Raw genomic sequence first — 24,674 nt, forward strand, 5'->3', positions numbered from 1 at the left:
TTCGCCCCGCCCCTTCGCCCGCCCCCCTCCCCTCCCCTCCGGCGTGATTTGCATGCCCCGCCCCTCTCCCCGGAGCCGCGCCGCCGCCCGCCGCCTCATTGGCCGGGGCCCCGGGCCGCCCGCCCCGGCGGCACCGAGCAGCGCCGCGGGACCTGCGCGCGGCCGGCCGGGCCGGGCCGCTCTCGTCGGCAAGGAAGGCCCGGGCGGCCGGCCGGGCGCGGCAGAAGGGGGAGCGGAGCCGCCGCACGAGGAGGGGCTGCGAGCGCTGAGCGCGCTCGGGCCGGAGGGGAGACGCTTTGTCTGCTCCGGGAGCCGGGAGGAGACGCGACCGGGACGGCGACCCGAGCTGGCCGCGAAGGGGCGTCCGGAACTGGGAAGGACGGCCGGGGGGCGGCTGCTGCTCAGGAACCGGCCGGGCAACCGGACACGCGCGCGGCGGTAGCTTTGCGTGTGCGTACACGCTGTTGTCGTTACTTTCTCTTAATTTGCTGTCCTATTAAACTGTCTTTATCTCAACGCGCACGCTTTACCCACCCCACCCCCGCTTCTCCCGCCTTTCCCGGAGCGGGGGGACTGGAGGAACGGGGCGAGGAAACGGCTGCGCGGCGCTGAGCTGAGCTGTGCGGCAGGTTGAAGCTCGGCAGCCGGAGAGGCTCCCGCTGCCCCGGCATCGCGGCCAGACCCCGTCGCCTTCCCCTCCCCCGACAGCTGAAGCTGTTCTGTGTTATGTAGCCCCGCTACATAACCTGCTCCCGTAAAGCTGGCAAGCGCCGTGTGCTCGGGGTGCGCGCTACTCCGTGCCCGGGGCGGCACCGGCACCGCGCCTCGGCGGCCCGACCCGGCCGCTGCCGCCCATAGTGCCGGCAAGCCCTGCACGGCACCTCCGCCCTGGGTTCCTCCGAGCCAATCACGGAGCGTTTCCGCCCTGAGTGAAGGCTAGCCGTGACGCCGCTTCCGCCCTGGGTTCCCAGCCAATCCCGGAATGCTCCCGCCCTCACTGACGGCTCGCTCGGACACCGCATCCGCCCTCACGGTCCAGCCAATCACGGAGCCGTTTTGGCCCTCGGTGAGGGCACGCCCTGACGTCACTTCCGCCCCCGGTTCCCTCCCACGTAACGGGTCTCAAGGCAGTTCGTTCCCTTTCAACAATAACGGAGCGCGGCTGTGCTTCAGAACGATTGCATTTCTTGAAATCTCTAGGAAGCAGTCCGTGAAATGTGATCTCGGACCCTCGCCTTTTAAGCATCAGAGGCAAACGTGCTATCTGTAGATGCTCCTTAGAAGCTAAACTGTCAGTCTGCAATTGTTTTACCTTTACTGCAACTCAGGACCGCACTCGGAGCGCGGACTCAATGCCGTGTGTGCTGTCTCCAGCTAGCTGTCAGGCGCACGCTGCTCCACGGAGAAGTCAAATTTCCTCTGAAATTGCTTACCCAAACCAGTATGGGACGCAATAGGAAACCAGGGAGGAAGCAACCTCTCCTCTGCACTCAGAGTCCGTCCTGCCGTCAGCTACAGCATGGGACAGAAACCGTATTATTCAGATGCGGAGGTATCAAAGATGATCCTCTGAAGTCGCATCGGAGAACTTGAGGCTGGGGGCTGGCAGGAAGAAAAGTAACTAACAAGACAAGCCATCCTAAGTCTGTAAAAAAAAAAAATAGAAAAAAGGAAAAAATAGAAATAGAAAAAAAATAGAAAAAAAAGAAAAAGGTCGGGGGGTGGGAAGCCAGTAAGAATCAGCCTGATAAAAGGTTTACAAATGAGATGAAGAAGAAGAGGAGAAGGGGAGAGATTGTCTATGCAAGGCAAGAGACCCAGGAGGCAAAGGCTGAAGTCTAGGCAGGCAGACTAGAATGTGACGAGGAAACATGCTGGCTTTCTATGAAGAAGAGAGCTAGCAGCAAGGAAGTAATAATGCCAGACGAGGGAGACTAGTGCCTTTTCCTTTCACGTGAACATACTCCCTTCACTAGAGCATACTCCCCTTCAGTATGAAACGAGGACCAACGCTCACAAAATTCAGTTATAAAATAGGAAGCTGCCCTTTGGCAGTCTCTTTCTAAGTGCCCATACCCATCACTTGCTCCTCAAACACTTGCTCATATGTTAGAGAAATGCTCAATCAGTCTTGCTAAAAATACTAGCAGTGAGAGCCTAGACTCATCGCTCCACAAGCGAGTGAAAGCAATCATTCTGCCTCGGTGCAAACATGCAGTATCAGTATGGGACAGACCACTCACAGCCTAGAGCTTCTACTTTCTGTGCTAATTTTTTTTTAGCATATATTCTTAACAGTTGCGATTTGCTATTAGCAATCTATATCAAACATTTGATGTTTAATGGTAGCCTGCAACTCAGCTGCGTTCGGCATGGACAGGAAAGTGCTCATTGGTAGGAACCTCATAAATTGCAAGTTAAGCAGGGAACCTACGTTATAAGACACGTGCAGAAACCGCAGCACCTGAACGTAAGCTAACTCCTTCTCTACGCTGGGTATCAAAAACCAACCCTGAATAACTCTCGACATTGCAGAAGCAAGTCCCAAGAATGTGCCCGTAGAAAAAAAAAAATTGGGATGGCAACAGAATTCATTTCAGAAGAGTCTTTTGAGGCAAGACTTCTTGCAGCCTTCCAGTAACTCACCAACAGAAATACACTTTTGTTATCAAAGATCTCTCTGCATTACAGTTTGCGACGTGCCAGTTTCACACATTTTCTAACCCAAGACCAGCTTCTCGATGCACCCCTCGAACGCAAGAGAACGGATTTAGTCTATGCTGCCTGAACTGTACTTTCCTCAGTCAGAAGGTAATATGGTTCGTTCCGGAAAGCATCATTTTTCAGTAACAACCTTCCCCACAGGGGCCAAACATTACGTTAACCAGCCCAGGAGATACTCATGCTATTTCATACATGACGATAACAGGGCAGATACTTGCTATATTCAATTCCTAAAGCGAGCCTCCTTTGGCAAAAGAAAACGCTATTTATTTATTTATTTAGATTTTTTTTTTTTTTTTAAACAATGCCGTGGGTTGCTGCTTTCAAAGGCCTCTCTGTCTTCTCTGATGAAGACATCTCTCATGTAATTATGGAAGCTGCAGCTGTTTCCACTGACAAGCTCTCAAAGTCCTGGGCTCACTAACCTGTGACAGCCGTAATATCCAATTGCAGGTGACGGAATATTCTAGTTCTGCTCATTTCCTTTGAGGCCCAGAAAAGCTCATGACAACAGGAGTACCATGAAAGGACCCATAATATTACCTTTATTTTCAGCTTCTTCTAAGTCCTTCTCGTTTGCCAAGAGAATTTCTTCTCTCTGATCAGGTAACAAGTCAGCAAGACGATAATCAATCTCCGCTCTCTGAAAGAGAAAAGTTTCTGAACTGCATCCTTATATGAAGTCCGTGGTGTTTGACATCTGGCTCACTTCAGCTCATTTCTACTGACACATCTTCTCGCTGTCTTGACTCCCTGGATGCTTGGAGCCAGCTGATTTTTTCCAGGACCCATTTGTGTTATAAACCTGTATTTTAAGGCTTGCCACGTGTTCCCAACCTTAAAGAGTGAGCACATACTGTTCTCTCACCTGCTCAGGCTGCAGAGCTGCCAGGGTCCTGCCACCAGCTCGAGACCTTTCACCCTGCTGCTCTGCTGGAGGGCCTGCCAAAACAAACAAACAAACAAAACACAACCACAAGACACGCAGACAAAGGTTACAGCCCATGTGGGAGGAAACGAACGCTAACCTTTCATCTTCCAACTCTTTACTCAAAGCAGGAAAACAGGTACGGTCCTAATAGACATATCAAAGAAATTCACTGTATGCCAGAACAGGAAAATCTGTATCAGATACCAAAATGCTGCCACGGTCCCCGAGCACAGCCCTTTTCAAGGCATCACGGAGATTCAGCAAGATCATCCAGGTCATAGGGGACAAACAAGCTCGTATCAAAGCTGCACACAGCTTGTATCAAAGAGACTTGACAAAGAGCAAAAGAATACAAGGACGGCTAAATCTCAGGAGAGATTTAGGAGAAAACTGAAAACAAGGAGGCATCCTCTGAAAAAGTTTAATTAGACAACTAACGAAAAGAGAAAAGATTGCAAAACAACACGGGAATGTACAAACAGCGCTGGAAGCCAAAAGCGGCCTGAGTAACAGCTTGCAGAATAGCTGCTCTCTCCACGCCTCTCCCTGTGCACACTGAAGGGTTCCTACGGAAGAAAGGTTTTCTTCTTGGCGTGGATATCAAAGAACCTGTCTCAAACTGAAACGATACAGAACAAGTTTTGAAACAGAAGCAGAAGTAACAAGTCAAAAGGCTCACGCAGCATTTCACTAAGGAGTTCTCAAGTAGCTCACGGATAAGCTACGTTTTCATTTTTAACTCTCTTGAAATTGTCTGTAGGGCAGATGACTTGAAATGTGACTAATAGGCCCGGACTTCTATTTCAGAAGCGTCCTACAGAAATTGCCAGAGCAGGAATTCCCACGTTAAGGAAAATAACAGGAGGTAAGAAAAGAACTAGCGGACACTTGATTAAGAAGACTTAATTAAGGAGCGTTAAAACAGCTTTTTAAAGCGAGGTCATACTTTATAAAGTAGAGCGTATTTTCGTGTTCTTCGAAAAAAAGTGACACACGCGAGGAGATAAGAGTTCATTTTAAAAAGGTACCTGAGTATTTCAAGCGTGTTTTGGAAGACAGAAGACAAAAGAAAGAATGGGAGTAACCACGTTCCATGGTAGAGGAAGGGTCGCAGTAAGATTTCACCTTTACTTTTGCTGTTCACCATATTTGTAATCGTCTGAGACGTGGGGTTACAAGATGAAAAGCTTTATAGCTGATACAAATTTATTGCAGTAGGACAAAGTGAAAAGCGCTGATATCGCACTTTTTCCCAGAAAGGAACTTCTCGGAAAAGGAGCTAAGTTTCCTGGTGGACGCCAACTTGAACACGAAACAGCAATGTGCCTTTGCTGCAAAAGCAGCTGAGGGTATCCTGGGTGGCATTAGGCAAAGTATTGCCAGCAGGTCAAGAAAGGCGATCCTCCGCCTCTGCTCAGGAACGGTGAGGCCGCACCTGGAGTGCTGGGCCTGGGCCTCCCAGTACAGGAGGGACCTGGACACACTGCGAAGAGTCCAACGGAGGGCCACGAGGACGGTAAGGGACTGAAGCACCTTTCCTATGAGGACAGGCTGGGAGAGCTGGGACCGTTCGGCCTGGAGAAGAGGAGGCTTGGAGGGGATCTCATCGATGTCTGTAAATACACGAAGGGAGGGTGGAAGGAAGACAAAGCCAGACTTTTCTAACTGGTACCCAAGGAACAAAAAAGGAGGCAACAGACACAGGCCGAAACATAGGATGTTCCCCTCCTGTGGTTTCCTGAACATCAGTAAATACTTTTTCGCTGTGAGGGTGACTGAGCACTAGCGTAGGCTGCCCAGGGAGGTCGTGGAGTCACGGTCTTTGTGAGGTTTCAAAACCTGTCTGGACGTGGTCCTGGAAAACCAGATCTGGGTGGCTCTGCTTGAGCAGGGGTGTTGGACCGGGTGACCTCTGGAGGTCCTTCCGACCTCAACCAGCCTGTGATTCCTTTGCAGCCGCTATGCAACCAAATAGCAAGCACAATTCAAAGCAGATAAACGTGAAGAAATGCAGAGGCAAAAGGGGAAATCAGGCCTCGGTACTGCACATAATCCTATGAAAACATCACCCCAATGCTCATCAGCGTCGAAGAGCAACTTACACGTTTAAGCTTTTGGAAAAGGCCTAGGAAAGGCAACAAGAAACATCACCAGTCTAATCAAAACTCAAAGTTAGCCTTGCTATCTCATAAACTGAAGGTTCATTTGCATCTTGGATGCTACACAGAATTTTATTTTTGCCTATCTTAAAAAGGTCACAGTAGAATAAAAACAGTTTCAGCCAAGAGAAACAGGGATCGCCAAACTTTTGGAACAGTTTCTATCATTTTTATTGTTTTTTTTCCTGAGGCAGTCATTTCAACTAGAATCAACCATGAAATCCATCTGAAACAGCTGGAAGAAACTGTGGTTATGAAAAGCCAACCTCCTCCTTCCTTCTCGGGGCCTACAATATGGACCAAAGTCCAGAAGCCACCGAAGGAAACACGTCTGGAGATGATAAAAAGAGTACGTGATTTTGTTGATGTCCTGGTGTGAAACTGTACCTACCACCTTCCTCTTTCTAGAAAAGTACCTTCAGCATCAACAGGTGACAGACTTCACGGCAGCACAGCTCACAAGACTAGACCACTATCAGCCACACGTCTGGGAGACAGAAAAGCTAGCAAGCTCCAGGTATCTGGAAAGCAATATCCAGGACATGTAAAGTACCCATAAATCACTGAAAGACAGAATCCACTGCCGGAAGAAGCAAACGATTGTAGAATAGCGTTCGGCTTATATGCAGGGAAAGACTATGTATTTAGAATCAGGAGTGTTACTCATGACTATATACAATTCCGAGGAGCTAGCAGAAGTACCGTAGCGTCCACACAGGGCGTGCCTTCCAGTCCTTTTACCGGCTTTGTTGCCCTCCTCTGTACGCTTTCAGGGATCTTAACGTTCTTTTTATATTGTAGAGCCCAGAATCGCACACAATATTGAAGGAGAGGCTTCGCCAACGCTAAATACAGTGGGAGAATCACCTCTTTTGACCAGCTGGCTACGCTGTGTTTAATATATCCCAAAATGCTAGACGATAACCCGTGCTTCTGAATCCTTTAGCTATCTTCCCAGGGCCCTGAAATTTATTTTGATTGAACGCAGACTTCTTGCTGCAACTTTGTTGGTACCCACGTGAAAGAGCAGGAGTAGGGAATAATCTGAAGTTTGAACTAAGCTCGTAAGCTCGCTAGCAACGTCCCTGATCCAAGCCCCAGGCAGGTAGAAAAGCTCTCAGTAAAGATGGTCTGGTCTGCAGATGGGAGCCTCTGTTCCCTTCAGAAGGCAGTCACCTGTGACTATAACCTGGCACTATTTCTTCACAACGCTGGCCTTGATCTCTCGATCACTCTACAATTCCACGAAAGGAATTGCCTCCCAAGTCGTTCTTGACTGACCGCAACTAGCGTTCCATAAAGCCCTGCAAGCACTTGTTCATTGTTTCTAGGATAATTCTTAAAGCTGAAGCGGGACAAAGTTTTGTCCACAAAGGCCTTCGGGGAGACTTCTGAAAGGAAAACCAGGCCAAACCAAAAAACTAGGAACAGCAAGCGGCGTGTACGTCGGTTTTGCTAACAGAGTAACACTAACGTACTAGAAATTTCCACGTTCTTTGCCCTCTACCTTGAAAGTGTCACCCAATTCTGTCAGTGTTCACCATCAGCTTCTTTTTTTTTTTTTTAAAAATTTCCACATGGACATCTGAGAAAAACATTTCGAGTCCCCGTCATCGAGGGAGGAGAGGAGAGGAAAAAAAAAGAAAAAGAGAGGGGGGTGGGGAAGAAGCACAGCCATTCCTTTCTTCAGTAATGTGAGCAAAAAGCTCAGGCGCTCGGCAACAACAGAATCATAGAATATCCTGAGTTGGAAGGGACCACCGAGGATCATCGTTAAGGACCACCGAGTCAAACAACGTGCTTTGAAAGACAAAACGCAGAAGAACCTGCACGTTATTTAATCTCAGCTGTAGAGTCACGTGTATTTGTACCCGCTCATTCCTTCACCTGCCAGTTTATTGTGCTACAGACGTTACAGAACACACAAACTGCAAGGTTACTACTACCTTTTGTAACCGATGCGACCTTTGGTAGGGCTAGCCGTCTAAGAGAGCCACCAAAATCCCCTTCACGCCTGGATTTCACCCGGAGGTCGCTGCGACTTACCCGGACAGCTGGGACAGACGGGCTGCTCTTTCTCCTGGGAAACCTGCGACTGCAGCACGCCAGCTGCAGCTTTCCTCCCTTCAGCTGCCGCGCCACCTTCGCTCGGCGACAAACCCCGCGGGGGTCCCAGCGGCGGGGAGCTGCTTCTGCCCTGGTGAGCCGCAGGGAAAGGAGAGAGCCGGCCGTCAGCGCGCGGGGGGAGGAAAACCTCCGAGGCGCAGCCCGACGATCGAGCGCAGCGAGGACCCGCGCCCGGCCGCCGCAGCCCCCACCCCTCCCGGCCCGACGCTCCGGGGAAGCGCCCCCGAAGGCTCTCGCTCGCCTCACCGCCGGCAGCCGCGCTCGCAGCCAGCGGCAACCTGCGCCTCCCGGCGCGCACGGCCCGGCCCCGGCCCCGGCTCGGGGAAAGACCGGCCGCGCGCCACAGAACTACAGCTCCCAGCATGCCGCGGGACGGAGCAGTCCATCCGCCCCAGAGGGGAGTCGGCCAAGCGCACGCAGCCGCCCCCCCCCCCCCCCCGCCGCCCTCTCTGCGCCCGCCCGCCCCCCCCCCCCGCGCCGCTTCGCCCCCCTCTCCCCCAGCCCTCCGAAGCCCCGCGCAGTGCAGACCCCGCCGCACGCCCGCTCCGCTCCGCTCCGGCGCCGCCCCCGCCCCGCACAAGGGCCGTTTCCGCAGAAGCCGCCGACCGCGTGGCGCCCCAACCGCCCGCCGCTTCGCCCCCTCCCGGCCCGGCCCGGCCCGGGGCGGCGCCGACCACCAACCTCGTTGCGGCACCGCGCCGCGGCGGCCCGGCCCGACAGCTTCCGCCCATAGTGCCGGCAAGCCCTGCACGGCACCTCCGCCCTGGGTTCCTCCGAGCCAATCACGGAGCGTTTCCGCCCTGAGTTAAGGCTAGCCGTGACGCCACATCCGCCCTCGCGGTCCAGCCAATCACGGCGCCGCTTCCCTGTGGGAAGGCGACCCTGAGGCTGCCTCTGTGCTGCCTTTTTTTTTGTTTGTTTGTTTATTTTTTTTTAAAGAAGGCGCGGGTGTTCTTGGTCCTCTCTCGTCAAGTCTGTCTGCGAGAAACATCTCAAATAATTTTCTTGACACGCGATCTTCTGTGAGGCTATTTTATTCGCGGTTGCAGTGGCGGGCGTCCTGCCGATCAGGAGCGCATTGCAGTAAGCACAGCATCAACTTTTAGTCCCTGTTCCCCGACACCTGATCCCCTCCCCTGTATGTACCATGTATGTACAATCTTACTTCTTTTTCAACCCTTTAATTTCTCCCTTCTTATTTCCTTTTTTTTTTTTTCCCTTTCTTATGTTTCAGGAACCTGTGATCTTTGTTTTACCGTGCCCACGCTGCTCAACCTGTTTTTCCTCAAGCTTCTGCCTTATTTCGGAACAGTGAGGCCGCCTACTGTCCGCTTACCCACGTGGTGTTTCTCCTCATTATGACTGCACAACTACCTCGGAATACAGAAAATTAGTTCTCTACTGCAAAAACACAACTTAGTTTCTCACAGTTCCCTCCTCTCCTTTCCTTACTCCTACTGTTGTTTTTGCACCTCTTCACGTACCGCGCTCTTGAGTTTCTCCAACGTTAAGGCGTAATAGTCTTCTTCGGATGTCACGGGGGATGGGAGGCGTACAACGCCATTATTTTTACAATACCAACAAATAGTTGTTTGAGCCAATTCTGTTCAGGTAACCACGAAGTTAGTTTCTCCCACATGTTTCTAAATGCCCAGGAACTGTCATCTTGAGCTACTCTATGTAGGATCTTTCCCCCCCCACGCCCCCCAGTATACCTTTTTTTCCCCCCAAATATCAGTCAAATTCGTCCCGTTTGATCTACATCTATACAGCAACTAGCATTAATTACAGTGCACGCTCCTCCTTATGAGGTTATTAATGAATCGAATACTATTCGATTCTACGGTACTATTTTTGCAAACTTATCAAACTTATTTTCTAGTTCTTCAGTTATAGCGGAGATATTTACAATAGCTTTTTCTAATTCACCCACCCCTCACCGAGGTAAAAACCACCTTGCAAAGCTGTGAAATACTAGAGAATTTTACTAGAGAATTGTCTGGAGTCCGCTTAATCCTGCGTGTGGTCTCAAGGGGGCTTTGGCTTTGTGGGTCTTCAATAATAGTCACGTTTGGAATTATTGCCTCCAGGGTGCAAGCTCCCTTCCATCCCAGGGGCAACACCTTCCTGGCTTTATTGCCACGTAGCCAGTACCACCTCTCGCCATTTGGGACAGGCCATCCAGGTGCAGGATTCTCACGTCGCATCTGGCACGCGCTATGTATATTAGCGTTCCTGTGGCTACCATATTTGGTGCAGCGTGGATTATTCCCTGCGTGGATAATTCCACACCCAGGGTCAGTACTATCGCCCCCTGAGTTTCTATCAATGTTGTTTAAAAGGCACCTTCGATAACACGGTATATTGTAGCCAGGATTACGCGCAGGGAGTGTGAGAAACACTCCGTAGCCAGTAGCTTAGGCTCAGGCGAGGATCTCAGTGAAGTAGTAATTTATTCGCGATCGCAATGGCACGCGTCCCACAAGCAGGAGCGCGCCTACTAGTCACACAGTACGGTTTATGTACTTTCTTTCTCGACGACCGGGACCCTCCCGTGTTTCCCCACTGACTGGGTATTCCAGGTTCACAACCTATCCGACGCTTCACAGACACTACGTGGCCTTCAGTTGCCGGCCTGTTCAATTTCAAATTTCTTTTGACTTTTTTACTGTTTGAAGCGGTAATGTTTCTTCACTTATCTGACTTGACGCCGTGATTTTCACCTAGCTGCTCTGAGGGGTCCGGTTGTCTGCATTTTACAAGGTTGTCCGTTAAGCTTTCTTATCACTGCGAGCCTATCTCAACACCGCATTCCTTCCCTCTAAACAACGTAACTCTGCAAAAACAACATTTTTATTCCCACAATTCCCCCCTTTTCTTCTTTATAAATTGTTGATTTTTGCAAAACTTTTCTCTGCGGTGTAATTTGGTAGATCTCTTCCTCTTCTTCACCTTCTTTGCTTTCCATCCCCTCTAATATCATCGCCTTACGTGAGTAAGGTGGTGGCTCCACGGTCATTTCTTTCGATAGTGCAGTTTCAGTGAGCCGCTGTACTAGTCCTTTTACACAGGGGATAATGCAACAACCAAGGGCCGTCAAAACTCCTGATACTACGATCAAGGACACAGATACAGACGCTAGGATCCCTTTCCATTTACCAAACCAAGATTCCGAACATCCCGCGAAGGAAGGGCCGGTTCCTAATTACTCTGCCAATTCACTGGCAAGGGCGGGAAGCCCTTGCAACGCTCTAGTTACTGTGCCATCTGGGGCAGTATTGTTGGGTATAAAAGTGCAACAATGGTTGCTCAGTATCACACACACACACACACACCTCCTTTCTCCGCGATCAACATATCTAATGCTATTCTGTTTTCCCAAGCCATTTTGCTGGTGGCATCTAGTTGTTCAGCGATTTCTCTTATCACATCCCTTGTATGATTTATGAATATCTGCTGACTATAATAAATACTCTTATTGATTGTTACCCACCAGAACAGCGACTCAAACCCTGCAGCAATGTGATTCCTGGCTTTCTGTTCATCGGGAACTCCTCTAGGCACCCCAACAGAATCTATGTACACTCTATCATCAAATGACATTCCTGAGCCTCTTTTACTTCTTCTGTGTATTTGTGATGTTTCTCTTTCAAATGCCAGGGTGAAGGGTATAGCTAATTGAACAAGTGCAAAAGTGCCTCCCCAATTAGATGGTAGGGTGGACCATAAGATCTTCCCTCTGCAGTACCACCACAGATCTGCCCTGGGGATCTCAAGTCTTGAGCAGTTTCCCATCAGGTCCTTGGTAGCATTCAAGGTCCTTGTGCACAAGGCAAATTCTCCCAGATGCCGGGTAGCGCTCACACCCTGCCGTGAGAGGCAAGCTGCATGGTCACCTGTAGCTGTAGAGAATGCAGGGGGAACCCTGATATTGCTATCACGCAAGGAAGGGAACAGCAAAGAGAGAGACTTACAGGCCTCATTTCCCCAGGCAGTCTTTTCTTGGTACAATGCAATCATACATCGCATCCCCTGGGAATCCCTGGTCCACCCCAATGGGAAGGGCACTATCCGGGCAATCCGTCGTCCCGAGGCACAAGCATAGCAAGTGCTACGGTTGAGACTCTGGACAGCATATTTGACCCATTCTATCCAGGCATTCACATCCCCATACCCTGTTTCAATCTCAAATGTTTGAACTGCCACATTTCAAAGAGAGCCTCCTGTTTTCTCTCCTGTTTTCTCCTTGAGTTTCTCCCTTTCTCTGATGGCAATAGAGGATCGTTTCCATACAGCTGCTCTCAATCTGGCTGTTGGGTGTCTCCCAGTTACTTGTTCTCTCTGCTCAGTTGTCATTGGGCATTTAAATCTCCACAAGCTAACACCTCACAAGCATCAAACATGACAGATTGTGGTACATAACCCTCTGTCACATTCACCCCTATTTTGACGGGGTATCCCATCTTACTATTATCTGGTCATGCCTTTTCCAAGTTGCCAATTGACCAAGGCCTTCTCTGAGGCCTACAGTCACTAGAAACAAAATTAATAGTTGATTTTTCCCGGTCATTATTTTTAACCCTTAGGTTTCCAAATAATTACCAATACAAAGAGTAAGATATATGTACCCTACTACTAGAACAAAAACCCCTTGGGAGCACTTTGATTCGCTATAGGCCAGTCCTTTCTCTCAATCACAAGTCACACTCATTAGTTACCTGTGAAAATAAAAGGTTAGTTTACAACTGTAAGCTTTTATCCTGCTCACAGTCCACTACAAGATTTTTCTCTTCGATTTCAACTTCCAACAAGTCTTCTGTAGGAACAGCTTCCCAGGTACTAGGGTCGACGGATGCCTTCACTCGAGTATAGTGAGTCCAGCCTTTTTGTGCAGTTCTTACGGCTGTTTCAGTGGTTAGTAGTACTTGGAATAGTCCTTCCCATTCAGGCTGGAGTTTTGATTCTTTCCAGGTCCGAATCAGGACCCAATTTCCTGGTTGATGGTGGAGAATGGGGAATTCCAAAGGTGGGGTTTGAGCCAACAACCCACGGGTCCTGAGAGATGACAAAGAAGAGGACAACCCCAGAATACAGTTCTTAGGAAACTTCTCTTGTTTTGAATTGTGGTATCTCATCCCTTCTGCCCAGATAGGGGAATCCGAACAGCATCTCATACGGTGAAATTCCTATATCGTTTCTTGGTGCTGTTTGAACCTGGAGGAGTGCTAAAGGTAATCATTCTACCCAAGGAAGTTGGGTTTCTAACACTAACTTAGTTAATTGCTTCTTTAATGTCTGGTTCATTCACTCTACCTTCCCAGAAGAGGAGGGGTGCCAGGGGGTGTGAAAATTCCATTGAATCTCTAAGGCCTGCATTAGCCCTTGCAGTACTCGTGAAGCGAGATGACTTCCGTGACCTGAATCAATGTTTTCAACTATCCCATATCTAGGGACTATTTGCTCCAGTGATACCTTAGCCACCGTGTTCGCAGTGGCAGATACCGAGGGGAAAGCTTACACCCATCCGGTCAACTAGGACAAACAAGTACTTTAGTCTCCCTACTTTAGGTAACTCGGTAAAGTCTACCTGTATGCTTTGGAAAGGTCAAATCCCTGGCTCCCGTCCCCCTCTAGATGGGTTACGGATGACCTTTTTATTTACCTTTTGACATACGGTACATCCTCTGCATATTTGCTTCGCTACAGTGTATACTCCTACACAGACATACTTTCTTAGCACAACATCACACATTGCTTGCACCTCCCAGTGACTCTCTTGATGTAAAACAGTTAATATTTGCCTCATTGGTGCTTTATTCAGCATTTCTCTCCCATCAGGGAGTATCCATTTTCCCTCAGACTTCGTGGTGCCTGATTCCTTAAAAAAAAAAAAAAAATCTCTCAAAACTTTTTAATTCTTTCTTAGTTTTCAACAATTCCCTGAATCCTCTCTGGATTTATTCTTTGTTTTCCCTCAGACATTAGATGCCTTAAATACCTGACTTCTCCTTCTACATATTGTAATTTCTTTTTCAATACTCCCGAGCCGAATAGCTTGTCAGTAGCTTCCTTCACAACTCTTTTCTCCTGTCCTGACAATAAATGATCATCTACATATTTGTAACAGTAATACCTCCTCGGGAGGTTGTAATTGCTCCAAAATCTGTTCTAGAACTTGCCCAAATAAATTGGTGGCCCTGTAAACCCCTGAGGTAAAACTGTCCATCTGTATTGTTGCTTCCGCCCCCATTTCAGGGTCTTTCCAGTCAGAGGTGAATAGATCTTTGCTCTCAGGGCCTGAGAGCACTCCATTAATAACACTGTTATTCCAGTCTAACAATTTGCTATTTGAATGCCCAATTTCATCATCAAATCCCTTCCCTACAAGTTAGTCCCTGCCTTTGGTACATACAGTAATTGCCCAGTAATCATTTTATCCCCTACTCTCAGCCTGGTATCCCCCAAAAGTGGGGCTGTTATCCCAGCCCCTTCTACCCCCATCACTTTTAGGGTTTCATTAGTTAATTTAATCCCTGATACTTTACAAGCCAGTAATGATCTAGCTGCCCCAGTGTATTGGGTTCACATACCAAGGTTTGGGGGGGGAGAGGGGGGGTGGAGCAGGCTGCCCCCCCCCCCCCCCCCCCCCATACTTGGGAAACTGACCAAACATCACAGCAAATATACCAAAACTTCTAGACTGTTACTTAGATAATGCCTTCATCCTCTTTCCCTGCTCATTCAACTTCAAACAGCTCTGTCAAACACTACATACCCCACCTTTAACACCTTCAATAACCCTTTTTAACACTTCTATCTTTCTCCAGCCTGTACTTTCCCATTTTCCTTCTCTCCTCCTTCTTCCACTCTGGATATTCCTATTTGAAACGGCCAGCCTGGCCACACTTCAAAGCCTGTCTTTCCTTGCCTGCTATTCCTTCATCTCTCTTCCTCTCCTTTCCATCCTGGCCCTGACTCCCCCAGATGATTTTCTTCCTCTCTCTCCAACCCTCTGCCTCACTACCTGCTACACTGTCAATACCATTAGTTTCGCTCTCTGCTTTTCCTTCTCATCTCCCCTCCCGATATACACCTCCAGGGCCTCCCGCAGGAGGGCCCCCCACAGTGACTGTTCACTACAACCCCCACCTTCTGGAGCTTTTTCTGTGTATCTTGCCAGGCTTTAATCACAAAATGAACTTTCAAGAGACCTTGGGATACCAGGTCCTTGGGATTCATCCACGAGTACTTTCCCATTCTGACCCCAAATCTCTCATATGATTTCTGTGTTGTGCATTATTATTATTCCAGCCAGGATCAGCAAGGATCCTACTAGTTGTTACCTCACAAAGAAGGACGTACCTATCTCTACTTGGAAACGCATCAGTCCGTAGACTCTGACCCACCTAAAGACCCCTGCAACTGACTGAAGCAAAAACAAAGCACTTACCCCAAACTGCAGCCCAGGCAGAATGAGCTCTCTGATGGGATGCCTGTGACTCAATTACCATTAGGCCCTGCCTGGAACCCAAAGCCAATCACCTGGGAAAGGGGAGGGGCAAAGCACAAGAAAGTAGAAAGCAGAAAGAGAGCAGGAGAAGCAGCAGCTGTTTTTCTTTTCCTTTATTTTTTTCTAGCTTATCTGAACAGCATGCAGAGTGCAGACCGGAGAACTGGCGTCTCTCTAGAAGCAACAATACCAATGCTTTTGCTTCAGCTTTGAATATTGAAATGACAATATGAGAAAGCAAGTTACTGAAGCTAACTGGAATTAGCTCAACTTTTCTTCTGCACAGGAAGAAAAATCTAGCAGCATAACAGATTACACCCCAAAACCAAAATCAATGTAGTAACATCACTCGCAGGAAAAAATGTAGTAAATGATGTAGTAACATCACTCGTGGCCCCGAGGCGCCTGCAGTACCCACTTTTCGCCACCAGGCGGCGGCAGAGGGCGCCCGGGGGCGCCACCGCGCATGCGCGGCCCCGTGGCGCCTGCAGTACCCACTTTTCGCCACCAGGCGGCGGCAGAGGGCGCCAGGGGGCGCCACCGCGCATGCGCGGCCCCGGGGCGCCTGCAGTACCCACTTTTCGCCACCAGGCGGCGGCAGAGGGCGCCAGGGGGCGCCACCGCGCATGCGCGGCCCCGGGGCGCCTGCAGTACCCACTTTTCGCCACCAGGCGGCGGCAGAGGGCGCCCGGGGGCGCCACCGCGCATGCGCGGCCCCGGGGCGCCTGCAGTACCCACTTTTCGCCACTAGAGGCGGCAGAGGGCGCCAGGGGGCGCCACCGCGCATGCGCGGCCCCGGGGCGCCTGCAGTACCCACTTTTCGCCACCAGGAGGCGGCAGAGGGCGCCCGGGGGCGCCACCGCGCATGCGCGGCCCCGGGGCGCCTGCAGTACCCACTTTTGGCCACCAGGCGGCGGCAGAGGGCGCCCGGGGACGCCACCGCGCATGCGCGGCCCCGGGGCGCCTGCAGTACCCACTTTTGGCCACCAGGCGGCGGCAGAGGGCGCCAGGGGGCGCCACCGCGCATGCGCGGCGCCGCGGCGCCTGCAGTACCCACTTTTGGCCACCAGGCGGCGGCAGAGGGCGCCAGGGGGCGCCACCGCGCATGCGCGGCCCCGGGGCGCCTGCAGTACCCACTTTTCGCCACCAGGAGGCGGCAGAGGGCGCCAGGGGGCGCCACCGCGCATGCGCGGCCCCGGGGCGCCTGCAGTACCCACTTTTGGCCACCAGGCGGCGGCAGAGGGCGCCCGGGGGCGCCACCGCGCATGCGCGGCCCCGGGGCGCCTGCAGTACCCACTTTTCGCCACCAGGCGGCGGCAGAGGGCGCCCGGGGGCGCCACCGCGCATGCGCGGCCCCGGGGCGCCTGCAGTACCCACTTTTGGCCACCAGGCGGCGGCAGAGGGCGCCAGGGGGCGCCACCGCGCATGCGCGGCCCCGGGGCGCCTGCAGTACCCACTTTTCGCCACCAGGCGGCGGCAGAGGGCGCCACAGCGTATGCGCTGCCCCGAGGCGCCTGCAGTACCCACTTTTGGCCACCAAGTGGCGCAGAGAGCGCCAGGGGGCACCACAGCGTATGCGCTGACCCAAGGCGCCTGCAGTACCGGATTTTCACCAGCAGGTGGCGGAAGGGGGCATCCAAAGGCACCACCGCGCATGCGTGGCCCCGCCGCCTGCAATACCCGCTTCTCGCCGGCAGGATGCGTCCTGAGGGCAGCAGGGACGGCTTCCCAGACCATTTTCCCAGAGAAAGCACAAACGAAAACAGCAGAAATTTGCACCCCGCGCCGCCTCAGGGAGGAAGGGTCTGCCTTGAGCAACGTGCCGCTCACGGCTGGGAAGCTGAGCGGCGGCAAGCTGTAACAGTACATTTTTTATCGGGACAAAAAAGGCAGGGAGATAATAACAACGAACCCAACGCGGGCAACGGGATGCTCTGAGCCCAACGACCACAACTCCCGGCTTGCTGGGGGAATGGTGCTCCTGGCGGCTTGACACAGCAGACACCAGGGAGCCAGCCCCAGGCTTCCCCACCGGCAGCCCAGCACCCGCAGACCTGTGCCTGCCACCCCATGCCACCCCCGCCTGGGCTTTCCTTGCCCCAGCCGGCAATCCCCCGGGACCCGGCCTCCACAACGCCATCGCCTGCCCTGGGGGTCCTGCCGGGAACCCCCAGCCCCCTCCCCACTTGCGCCTCTGCAAGCAGCCCCCACCCCACAGAGCAGTCTCCCCACCCCAGGGAGCAAAGACAGCAGCGAGCTGCCCTCCCCGTCCCACAATAGGCAGCTGCCCCCCCACCTGGCAGGGCTGGCCCCGCACTCCGGCCGACAGACACGGGGCCACCCCCCCTCCATACCCACCCCGCTACGGAACCTGCACCCACACACAGACGGCGAAAGCCACTTCCTGGGATGGCAACCACCAAAGGCGGCACGGGCCGGAAAGCAAACTTTATTAAACTGCTGTGCAGGACTCCGGGGAGGGGGGCTGCGGTGGGGCTCCCTGCCCGGTCGTTCTCCCCTTCCCCTGGCGGGCAAGGCAAAGAGCAGCGTCCGTCTGTCCGTCCCTGCGTGGGGAGCGGATGCTGGAAGCGGGCTTCTCACTGTCGCTGCTTTGGGTAGTTGCAGAGTAATTGCCTGAAGTAACTAGGCAAATTAAACTCATATTCACCTTTTAAAGAAAGCGTACAGCATCGAAGCTTTCAGGGTGGAGGGCAGCTGCGCTACCTAAGCGTTCCCTAGGCCTCCAACTTTACGTGCTATCGCACTAGGGGAACTCGGTGTGCTGACTCCAAGGAAGGGGAGGGAGCGTAAAGCGGAGTGGAAACACCACGGATAGGCTCTGCAACCAGATGGGGATCCGATGCTCTCGTGCACACTGAGACCCACTGATAAGCTGAGACACACTGATAAGCTGCACCTTTGCTACCCTGAGCCAACGACCTGTCATGTTTTTCACAAAACACTGTACTCTAGGGAACTTTTGCTCATTCTAGTATCATCATAATACCAAAACACACCTCCATCCCAAAAGGTCCGTGCCTCCAAGGGACGACCACCCCTCACTGAGGGCGTGCTATGAATTTCTCAGACCCCTTACCTTTAAACAAAAGCAAGAAAACTTTTCACCAATCATAACCAAGGTATGCCTGACGAGAGTCACTCAAGCCCCACCTAAAGGAGAGAAAATAATGTAAACTGTCTGAAGTGAAAGGGGATGTTAGGGAAGATACCATCACGAAGGATACCTTCCTGACTTCTGGGATCAGTCGACGGGCTGAGCCTCTCTTCCCCCTGCCACCCTCCGCACTGGGACTCTGTGGGGTAACATTTGAACACTGCCCTTCATTGCATTGTTCCCAGCCGTGACAGTTCTCATTAAACGTGACTAGACCAAGGGCGTGCTACATTATTTAGGTGAATCCGTGACCATGATAGGTCAGTACCCTGAATCCGACCACAACTGTAACAGTTACTCAGCTATGCCCCTTAACGTGACAGTATTTCATAGGGAAAAACATTAAGCCTAAGATTTCCCATGCCTAAGGCCCTAGGGGTCAGGCAGAGAAGGAACCCGAGACTCTTAGCTATGCAACTCCTGAGAATCGCAGCTTACAGTTAGTCACTCACTGTCTTCCGGTCTCACAGAATGAGGCAGAGGTATAATTAATTCCTTCTCCATCTCTCTGGAAAGAGCTTTTCTCCTATCTGTGACAAAGGAAAAAAAAAAAGTTGCGATCATGGGAGTCATTACACAAAGCCACAATCTGTGAATTCACTACTACAGTTAAGATCATTTTTAGTCAAAAAACACCTCGGCAGCAATGTTACCACTGCAAACAGCGCGGCAAGAAAAATTCCACTCAAGGTAAAGGAAAGGGCGAGCTAAAAGGACGAATGACGTGACCAAAGGCAACTGCAACAACCATCTGGTAGATGGTTGTCCACAGCCCTTGGATTTCATGGTTGTCTTTCCTGACAAATGAATCCTGGAAGAACAGAAAAGATACACAAGGTGTCCTTTGTGGAGCCTTTGGGGAGACTACTGAAAGGAAAACCAAACCAAAAAACCAGGGACAGCAAGCGGCGTGTACGTTGGTTCTGTTAACAGAGTGACACTAACATACTAGAAATTTCCACGTTCTTTGCCCTCTGCCTTAAAAAAGTCACCCAATTCTGTCAGTGTTCACCGTCGCCTTTTTTTTTTTTTTTTTTTAAATTTTCACGTGGACATCCGAGGAAAACATTTTGAGTCCCTGTCATCAAGGGAGAGGAGGAGAAAAAAAAAGAGAGGGATGAGGGGGGAAGAAGCACAGCCATTCCTTGCCTCGGTAACACGAGCAAAAAGCTCAGGCGCTCGGCAACAATGCGCTTTGAAAGACAAAACACAGAAGAAACAGCACGTTATTTAATCTCAGCTGTAGAGTCACGTGTATTTGTACCTGCTCATTTATTCATCTGCCAGTTTATTTTGCTACAGACGCTACAGAACGTAGAGACTGCGAGGTTACTACAACCTTTTGTAACCGATGCAATCTTTGGTAGGAATAGCTATCTAAAAGAGCCAACAAAATCCCCTTCGTCGACAGCCATCTGAACAGCCTGGTTCGATACGCTCACAGAGAGACCCATGAAAAATCCACCCTTTCTTTCAGAAAAGTAAATAAATACATACATACATACGAGACGGTAAGGAAGAAAAGCTGAACACACGGGATGCAGTCCTTTGCCAAGGGGCAGATCCAACATCAGCACAAGGAGCTTTGGGGCATGTGAGTGATCATCTACACCAGCCATCGGGACAAGCCAAACGCACGCACACGAGCCTCGATTAAAAAACAAACAAACAAACAAAAAAACCCAACACGTTAAGTTCCTTTATAGCTTATGGAAGTACCAACCTACAGCTTAGATGCAGTTGGATTGCATCAGCTTAGGGACTGCCTCCTTCAAAACGCACAGGGCGGTGGGAAAACCAGTCTCGAAAACCTGTTGCCTAACAGGAGACTGTTGCCTGCTCCTCCACAGGTTACATTCTTCCAAGCATCGTCCTGTTCCTGGATTTTACCAGCCACAACAGGATGGTCCCACTGGCATGAGTCAGGGACGCTTCGCACGGGGTTTATTTGACGCTGAAGTAAGTCTTCTGTGGGTATAAGTAACGCAGCACGAGATGGAAAGTAAGCTAAGGTACCGTCTGCGGCACAACGCTTGTGCGATATTGGACCTGAGGGGACCAGTCAAAGCCTGCAATAATCGCTGAGCGGGTGGGTAAGTAGGGAGCCCTACGGGAAACAGAGCTTGTGTTCTGCAAAGCTCTTTTCCCGTCAAGAAGAGGACCTTTTCTATTCAGCGTCTTTACCGAACTTTAGGCTACTTCCTATTCGCTTTGGCAAGTTAGCCTCCATAGAAGCCAAGAGATTTTAAACTGCCAAGCACCATTTATAGTTCCTGTCCTCCGATGACAGGGAATTTCAATCGGGGCGCTAGTTAATAGGAAAGTCTGGCTCTGTTTCACGCAAATCAAGTACCTAACCACAGACAGGAGTCTGCAGAAAGAACGCTTTAAAAGATGAATTTAAAGAGAGGGATGATACTCACTTTTCCAACATTTCTGCAATGACTGTGGCAAAAAAGGCTGAACCAGGGACGTCTCTATCATCCCCTCTAGGATTTAGCAGCTCCATACAGTTATGGGTCAAATACCACAGCTTCAACGCAAGGCAGACCTCGAAGGTCACGTTTCTGTCTGCGTACCGAGTTCTGCTGGAAAGCCCCCAGCCGCTCAATTCCCAAGCAACTTTGCCACGGCCAGCGCTTACCTGGAGTTTTGCTTTCTCTCGCTGCTCAGTACGGGCTCAAGGCCTCTTTTGTTGCACACAGTTCAAGCAAAACTCTCGGGACATAACCAACAGACAGACAGACAGGCAGAAATCACCTCTCACGTCTGTCTTGACCGACCACAACCAGCGTTCTGGAAAGCCCCGCAAGCACTAGTTTATTTCTAGGACAACTCTGAAAGCTGAGGCAGGACAAAGGTTAGCCTCTTGTACCACAGACTGAGCAACAAAGAGACACAGCTCAACAGGCCAATTCGTTCTAGGTCTAAGAAGCTACTACAGCTTGGCAGGCACTACGTGGCTTTCCTTTGCGCTTCCCACGCCGAGCAGTTCGCGCTTCTGCAAATTTGATTAAGCCTTTGAGCCTGGGCTGCAGGAAGTTTATGAGCACGCCTCGGTTTCACCCAAAGGTTGCTGCGACTTACCCGGACAGCTGGGACAGACGGGCTGCTCTTTCTCCTGGGAAACCTGCGACTGCAGCACGCCAGCTGCAGCTTTCCTCCCTTCAGCTGCCGCGCCACCTTCGCTCGGCGACAAACCCCGCGGGGGTCCCAGCGGCGGGGAGCTGCTTCTGCCCTGGTGAGCCGCAGGGAAAGGAGAGAGCCGGCCGTCAGCGCGCGGGGGGAGGAAAACCTCCGAGGCGCAGCCCGACGATCGAGCGCAGCGAGGACCCGCGCCCGGCCGCCGCAGCCCCCACCCCTCCCGGCCCGACGCTCCGGGGAAGCGCCCCCGAAGGCTCTCGCTCGCCTCACCGCCGGCAGCCGCGCTCGCAGCCAGCGGCAACCTGCGCCTCCCGGCGCGCACGGCCCGGCCCCGGCCGCGGCCCCGGCTCGGGGAAAGACCGGCCGCGCGCCACAGAACTACAGCTCCCAGCATGCCGCGGGACGGAGCAGTCCATCCGCCCCAGAGGGGAGTCGGCCAAGCGCACGCAACCGCCCCCCCCCCGCGCCGCTTCGCCCCCCTCTCCCCCAGCCCTCCGAAGCCCCGCGCAGTGCAGACCCCGCCGCACGCCCGGTCCGCTCCGCTCCGACGCCGCCCCCGCCCCGCACAAGGGCCGTTTCCGCAGAAGCCGCCGACCGCGTGGCGCCCCAACCGCCCGCCGCCTGGCCCCCTCCCGGCCCGGCCCGGCCCGGGGCGGCGCCGACCACCAACCTCGTTGCGGCACCGCGCCGCGGCGGCCCGACCCGAGCTGAGCCCGGCGCGGCCCGGCCCGACAGCTTCCGCCCATAGTGCCGGCAAGCCCTGCACGGCACCTCCGCCCTGGGTTCCTCCGAGCCAATCACGGAGCGTTTCCGCCCTGAGTTAAGGCTAGCCGTGACGCCGCTTCCGCCCTGGGTTCCCAGCCAATCATGAAGCGTATCCGCCCTCAATGACGGCTCGCCAGGACACCACATCCGCCCTCACGGTCCAGCCAATCACGGAGCCGTTTTGGCCCTCAGGGAAGGCACGCCCTGACGTCACTTCCGCCCTCGGTTCCCTCGCAGGTAACGGGTCTCAAGGCAGTTTGTTCCCTTTAAACAATAACAGAGGGCGGCTGTGCTTCAGAACGATTGCATTTCTTGAAATCTATAGGAAGCAGTCCGTGAAATACGATCTCGGAACCTCGCCTTTTAAGCATTAGAGGCAAACCTGCTATTTGTATGTGCTCCTTAGAAGCTAAACTGTCAGTCTGCAATTGTTTTACCTTTACTGCAACTCAGGACCGCACTCGGAGCGCTGACTCAATGCCGTGTGTGCTGTCTCCAGCTAGCTGTCAGGCGCACGCTGCTCCACGGAGAAGTCAAATTTCCTCTGAAATTGCTTACCCAAACCAGTATGGGACGCAATAGGAAACTAGGGAGGAAGCAACCTCTCCTCTGCACTCAGAGTCCGTCCTGCCGTCAGCTACAGCATGGGACAGAAACCGTATTATTCAGATGCGGAGGTATCAAAGATGATCCTCTGAAGTCGCATCGGAGAACTTGAGGCTGGGGGCTGGCAGGAAGAAAAGTAACTAACAAGACAAGCCATCCTAAGTCTGTAAAAAAAAAAAATAGAAAAAAGGAAAAAATAGAAATAGAAAAAAAATAGAAAAAAAAGAAAAAGGTCGGGGGGTGGGAAGCCAGTAAGAATCAGCCTGATAAAAGGTTTACAAATGAGATGAAGAAGAAGAGGAGAAGGGGAGAGATTGTCTATGCAAGGCAAGAGACCCAGGAGGCAAAGGCTGAAGTCTAGGCAGGCAGACTAGAATGTGACGAGGAAACATGCTGGCTTTCTATGAAGAACAGAGCTAGCAGCAAGGAAGTAATAATGCCAGACGAGGGAGACTAGTGCCTTTTCCTTTCACGTGAACATACTCCCTTCACTAGAGCCTACTCCCCTTCAGTATGAAACGAGGACCAACGCTCACAAAATTCAGTTATAAAATAGGAAGCTGCCCTTTGGCAGTCTCTTTCTAAGTGCCCATACCCATCACTTGCTCCTCAAACACTTGCTCATATGTTAGAGAAATGCTCAATCAGTCTTGCTAAAAATACTAGCAGTGAGAGCCTAGACTCATCGCTCCACAAGCGAGTGAAAGCAATCATTCTGCCTCGGTGCAAACATGCAGTATCAGTATGGGACAGACCACTCACAGCCTAGAGCTTCTACTTTCTGTGCTAATTTTTTTTTAGCATATATTCTTAACAGTTGCGATTTGCTATTAGCAATCTATATCAAACATTTGATGTTTAATGGTAGCCTGCAACTCAGCTGCGTTCGGCATGGACAGGAAAGTGCTCATTGGTAGGAACCTCATAAATTGCAAGTTAAGCAGGGAACCTACGTTATAAGACACGTGCAGAAACCGCAGCACCTGAATGTAAGCTAACTCCTTCTCTACGCTGGGTATCAAAAACCAACCCTGAATAACTCTCGACATTGCAGAAGCAAGTCCCAAGAATGTGCCCGTAGAGGAAAAAAAATCGGGATGGCAACAGAATTCATTTCAGAAGAGTCTTTTGAGGCAAGACTTCTTGCAGCCTTCCAGTAACTCACCAACAGAAATACGCTTTTGTTATCAAAGACCTCTCTGCATTACAGTTTGTGACGTGCCAGTTTCACACATTTTCTAACCCAAGACCAGCTTCTCGATGCACCCCTCGAACGCAAGAGAACGGATTTAGTCTATGCTGCCTGAACTGTACTTTCCTCGGTCAGAAGGTAACATGGTTCGTTCCGGAAAGCATCATTTTTCAGTAACAACCTTCCCCACAGGGGCCAAACATTACGTTAACCAGCCCAGGAGATACTCATGCTATTTCATACATGACGATAACAGGGCAGATACTTGCTATATTCAATTCCTAAAGCGAGCCTCCTTTGGCAAAAGAAAACGCTATTTATTTATTTATTTAGATTTTTAA

At 51.5% G+C, this 24,674-nt stretch overlaps 1 long non-coding RNA gene across 1 annotated transcript; it reads right to left on the reverse strand.

Annotated features, from left to right (window-relative positions):
- Positions 1-2,989: 2,989 nt before the first annotated feature.
- On the reverse strand, positions 2,990-24,155 carry LOC308192747. The gene is made up of 9 exons (XR_013949103.1): positions 22,441-24,155; positions 21,714-21,864; positions 19,065-21,470; positions 18,697-18,765; positions 18,549-18,622; positions 15,392-15,483; positions 13,604-13,819; positions 8,623-13,155; positions 2,990-8,011 (listed from the first exon to the last, which is right to left on the reverse strand). It is a non-coding gene; the product is annotated as an uncharacterized lncRNA (long non-coding RNA).
- Between the last annotated feature and the right edge of the window lie 519 nt (positions 24,156-24,674).

This window comes from Anser brachyrhynchus, assembly GCF_964034855.1.
Source record: "Anser brachyrhynchus genome assembly, chromosome: 3".
NCBI lineage: Eukaryota > Metazoa > Chordata > Aves > Anseriformes > Anatidae > Anser > Anser brachyrhynchus.